At 39.1% G+C, this 5,313-nt stretch overlaps 1 protein-coding gene and 1 long non-coding RNA gene across 3 annotated transcripts in view; one reads left to right on the top strand and one right to left on the bottom strand.

Moving 5' to 3' along the window:
* Window positions 1–5,313, top strand: part of LOC107753272 (protein sidekick-2-like) — a 314,203-nt gene that overhangs the window by 175,788 nt on the left and 133,102 nt on the right. The window lies entirely within an intron of this gene.
* On the bottom strand, window positions 496–2,483 carry LOC107753256 (uncharacterized). 2 transcript variants are annotated; one of them, XR_001641450.1, is made up of 4 exons: window positions 2,432–2,483; window positions 2,110–2,199; window positions 1,745–1,822; window positions 496–567 (listed from the first exon to the last, which is right to left on the bottom strand). It is a non-coding gene; the product is annotated as an uncharacterized LOC107753256 (long non-coding RNA). The 2 variants fall into 2 exon arrangements; XR_001641449.1 differs by lacking the exon at window positions 496–567 and having other exon boundaries at window positions 1,669–1,822.

Raw genomic sequence — 5,313 nt, 5'->3', positions numbered from 1 at the left:
CATAGAGCGGAAAACGTAGCGGAGCGTCACACCGCTCCGCTTCGGTCAAACTTGTTGGTGCTGTATGCACTTTGACGTTAATAAAAACGCTATATACTACATCTGAACGCACCTACGAGGAAGGTACATAATTAGTTGATAATCCATCATATTCAATTTATTAAAGCTCCATTTTTTACAATGCATTCTCAATCAGTAGAGCAAAGTGTTGAAATAATGGGTTTGATTCCAGGGGCAGTTCTACAGTGAGTGGATATCCGGGGCTTAGCCCAGAAACATTAATGCATGTATCAGAATACACGGGATACACTTCAAATAAAATAGGCTATGCTTAAAGTTACATTGGCTAAATGGCTTATTTTTTTATTTTTAAATAGACAAGTATAATTAATTATAATTTGCACTTACAAATTGCATAAATAATATGAAATTAATGTTTTAATTAATAATATTTAAAGTCGTTGAGTCATTTATTCAATCGATTGCCAGCAGGAGGCGCTGTTGGAGTGATAGAGATGAGGTTTCCCCGGTAACGCTGTACACAAAGCAGAGCTCCACTCACAAACGCTGCATTATCAGACATTACAAGCAAGAAGAAATTAAAATGAGTTTCCTTCAGAAATACAGTGATATGAAAACACCCGCACCGGGTTTCGATTTTGAAACGTGCAGTGCTCATGTTTATTCAACATGTGCTAGCATGTTCCTCTCAAAGTCAACCTGTTCTGTGAGTTCGTGGAGAACAGCAGCTATAGAGGCTAGTTTAGTGACATTAAAGTTAGTTAAAGGCAGAGTAAGCGATTTCTGGTAGCCAATGTTGATATTTGAAATCACCAAAACAAACATGCCCCTACCCCAAAAGGGTCTTGCCCCTATTTTGATAGCTCCACCCCACATATACGTACGCAACCCAGGCAATGATTAGTTCTGTGAAACAAAGCAAAACCAATGTTACACCATGTCTACGGACGTGAGCGGCGCGGCACAACAAATCCCCGACAGAAAACTGCTGCCAGGTTCTATTTATGACGTGCTGACACAAATTTCAAATGGTTTTCAACGGTCGTTTGATCGCGTCCAGTGTAGGCAGACTTTAGCTGTTGTAGACACACGTTGTTACTCACCTATTGAGAAGAAACAAAGCAACCTCGGCGTCCGATCGCAGGCCTCCGCTCCTTGAGTTCTCTCCAGCGCTGGAAAGCTGATCCGATATTTACACGGGTCCTACTTCTTGCCTTATCGTTCCGCAGACGTTTTCCTCTTTTGTTTTTTATCCACCATCTCTATCTCTCTGTCGCTCGGCTAATGTCTGTCCCATGCACTGAAAGCTCTCTCCTCCACATCACGAGTAGACACGCCCCTTATTGCTGATTGACTACAAGTTTGTTTTGCTATTCGGCCCGAATCAGTTTTCTAAAGTGTTTTTGAAAAATCACATACCCTGCCTTTAAGCTGATGGAAGCTCACCTGTTGTTAGCACCGCTACAAGGCAATCACAAGACTCCAATACACCTTCGATGCAGACGACATGACCACAAACTTTAAAATAAAATACAAAAGATGTTCTTAACAGTGGTGTTTCTTCACTCAGTTTTCCTCAGTAGGTTGTTAGCTCGCTGTTTTAAGTTAATGTTACGTCTGTCTAAAAAGTCAACCTGTTCTGTCAGTTAGTGGAGAACAGCAGCTAGAGGCTAATTTGGCTAATTTAGTAACATTAACGTTAGTTAAGTTGATGGAAGCTCACCTGTTGTTAGCACCGCTACGACGGCAATCACAGGAAAAGACTCCAATACACCTCCGATGCAGACGACATGACCACAAACTTTAAAATAAAATACAAAAGATGTTCTTAACAGTGGTGTTTCTTCACTCAGTTTTCCTCAGTAGGTTGTTAGCTCGCTGTTTTATGTTAACGTTAGGTCTGTCACTGAATTTAGGGACCGTCTCTAAAGTTACATACGACATTGGTACACACTTTCTGACTTAAATAGCATTTGAAGATAATTACCTTACTTGCGATAAAGAGGCAGAGTAAAGAAGATAACTTACTATGCTTCTCTTTGTTCAACTAAGTTAGTTAACTTCGGCTAACTGACATTATTAACTTACCAGTTGATGTTATCATCGATACTATGGCATTCACAAGAAGAGGATCCAAAATACATCTCCGACGTTGCCGACTACATCCAGACTAGAAATCTGAAAATAACAAACAAAAGAGGTACTAGAAAATACTGTTTAAAATCTCCACTTAAACAGTGGTTTATCTAACGCACTTTACCTCAGTATTTCACGTTAATTCGCTGTTAAGGTTAAATAACGACTCACCAGAGGAGCTAACTTGCATTAAAGGGCAGCAGAACGTACAAACGTGATTCTTGGTTTAACTAAGGTTTATTTCGAGCAATATAGGTGACCTTAACTTACTCACCAGTCGATGTTATCAGCCTTTTGGCGGCATTCCGGCCGTCAGTCAGAAAAAAAGGCTCCAATCCCCGACATGAAAAATGACACGATGAATAATGTTAGTTTGCTGTTAACAAGTGAAAACATCTTAAAATATCGCAGTCTGTTATATTACATAAAACAGAAATAATATACTAACCTTTCGTCGAGTTAAGGAGCATTTCTCTTTTGTCCTTTTACAGCCACTTCCACCAAACAGTCAAAAAAGAACTCCCTTGCCATTGGTCAGTTTTTCACGGGCAAGTTCACTACTGTAAATTGATTTACAGTAGTGAGGAAATACAGTAGTGGCCGTATATTTTCCCATAATCCTTTGCGGTTTACAGTAAAATACTGTATACACATTTTACAGTATCTTATTGTACATATTACAGTATAATACTGTTCAAATGACAAAAATCAGTTACAGTGTGGGGTTGCTTTCGGAGCATTTTGTAGAAAGGCTCGTACCTGCTACTGGGCATCTTGGTTTTATGGACAAGCTGAGTTGTTGAAAAGATCTGTCACCCATTATTTGAAGCTGAAATTCTAATCCTGCACTGAAGAGAGTGTTCAGATAGACTTAGAAACTACATCCTTTTCAGGTTCTACCTCAGATATTTCTGCTTGTCTGAAGGATCCATTCTTATAAATTCTCCTTTAAGCAGTTTAGGGAGATATCTGGGTATAGGTCGGCTAGATCACTACAGCTGTTACTCACAATGCTGTCTGGACGTTGATGGACACATCAAACAGTATATAGATGTTTATATGTTGTATATAGACTATATACAGTATATATATAATTTACATGGATCTTGTCATTCTTAAAAAGTTACACTTTCCTTCTTGAAAGCTTTACTTGATTAATTCTGTTTTTGATTTCTAATGTAGGCGGTGATGGATTGAAAGAGACAGCAAAAAAAAAAAAAGAAGTTTAATAAAATTAATAATTGTGATAGTTGATGAGTGGGTGTTTACACAACACAATTTTCAACTAAAAACGGTAAACTTTTTATGTGTTTTGGCCATTCATTTACATGACAACTGCGTTTGGGGGGCCTGAAAATGAAAACTTTTTAAAATGTGTTTCAAAGTGCAGTTTTTAAAAAAACGATACCGTTATTATCTCTGTGTAAACTACAAAAACGCGAATTTGTGAAAACGGCAAAGTCATGCACATGTATGTTACGTGTTCAGTCTATTAGCATGTGCGAGTACTTGAGGAATGCGTATTTGCGTATATGCATAGTGTTTCTTTACAAAGTGACATCGCCAACTACTGGCCTGGCATGCGCAATAAAGCATTTTTAGTAATTTTAGTCGTGTGAACTGGGATCGTTTTGACAATGCTGTTGTCTGTGTGCGAAACAGGAAAGGAGAGGAAAAGTCTTGACTATATCATGTCTTGGTCTTGACCAAACTGATCATTTCTCTCTCATTTCATATTTCTCTCTCCTTTCTTGTGCTCCTTACACATTAATGTAAATATATGCAATGAATTCAGATAAATTAATTAATTACATCTAGATTCAAAATAGAAAGTTCTATTGGCAGCCCTATATATAATGTATATGCATACCTTAATAGTTTGAATTTGAACCCGGGACCTCTTGCACACTAAATAAACTATACAAGTACACTAACACCTCTTACAGGGCTACTAACTATGTTATAAAATATGATATTATAAAATAAAAAATAAAAAAATGATATAGCAAAATAAATATATATATATATATATATAATTTTGACTTTTTGTGAAGTCCCATGTGTCTCTCTGATTACTTTTCCCCCTCTTGCTGTTCTATATACCCCCTTCCTAGTCTATCTTCCTCTCCCCCATCAGTTGTTTGATCTTTCCTGCATCCATGTTGCTGTTATGGCACTGCTCTCCCACCAACGAGGCTCAAAGCTCTGTGGAGTGCCACTAGCATTAATCCGGGGCCCACGCATCTCCCTCTAACCAGCTATCGATCTCAGACACCGGACTGAGATCCTCCACACCCCTCAAAGGCGAGATGGAAAAACTGAATAAAGCCTCCTGAGCCAATTCTCAGGAGGGAACTTAGAGGGAGACGGGGGTGTATGTTTACGTCTGTACGTCTACGCAGGTTTGGAGTGGTCTCGCTTTTTGTTTTCATACAGCTAAAACCACCTTTCACACGTTGAAGATAAAAAAAAAAGTCATACAAGTTTGTGTTGATGCAAAGTGTGCCTTTAGCGAGTTTCTTGAAGCACTTTTTTTTTTCTTCACATTTGCTTGGCTTGCAAGCCACTAACAAGGATGGATCTTACTTGTGAGAAATGCCGAAAAGTGTTATTCTTTATCTTCTCTCTGGCTCTGGCTTTCTCTCTTTCTTTATCTGAGCGTAACTGGTGTGTAGGAGCTTGTTTGGTCCCCTCAAGCTTTTGGCTCTGAGTTCTCTTCGGCTGTATTAACAGAGTGAGAACGGCTTTCATGTTCTGCTCAGTGTCGCTAACAGCTAAGAGGAGACTGGTTTTCCTTTGCTAAAGTAAGGAAACTTTGCTTCCTTTGCCCCTGTAAACAAACATTGGTTTTCACGAGACTCACCGGGGCATGCGCAACGCCGACGTCCTACGTCATCCGCCCGGAGCTGCTTCCGTGTACAACAGTGAGAGCAAGCTAGATTAAATTGATTATTATGTTTTAAATATGGTTATTTTTCTTACAAAAGCACATCGATTCACTACAGGAGGCCTTTGTTGACCCCCCGGAGCCGTGTGAGGCACGTTTTATTATGGATGGATACGCTTTATTTCACTTATTTTGGACTGATGCACTGCAACACCCGCTGACTGACATTAAACAGCTTGAAAGATCAAAGACAATTTTTAATATAACTC

This window comes from Sinocyclocheilus rhinocerous, unplaced genomic scaffold (assembly GCF_001515625.1).
Source record: "Sinocyclocheilus rhinocerous isolate Xijiao unplaced genomic scaffold, SAMN03320098_v1.1 scaffold411, whole genome shotgun sequence".
Classification (NCBI taxonomy): domain Eukaryota; kingdom Metazoa; phylum Chordata; class Actinopteri; order Cypriniformes; family Cyprinidae; genus Sinocyclocheilus; species Sinocyclocheilus rhinocerous.
This window is presented reverse-complemented; position numbering and strand designations above follow the sequence as displayed.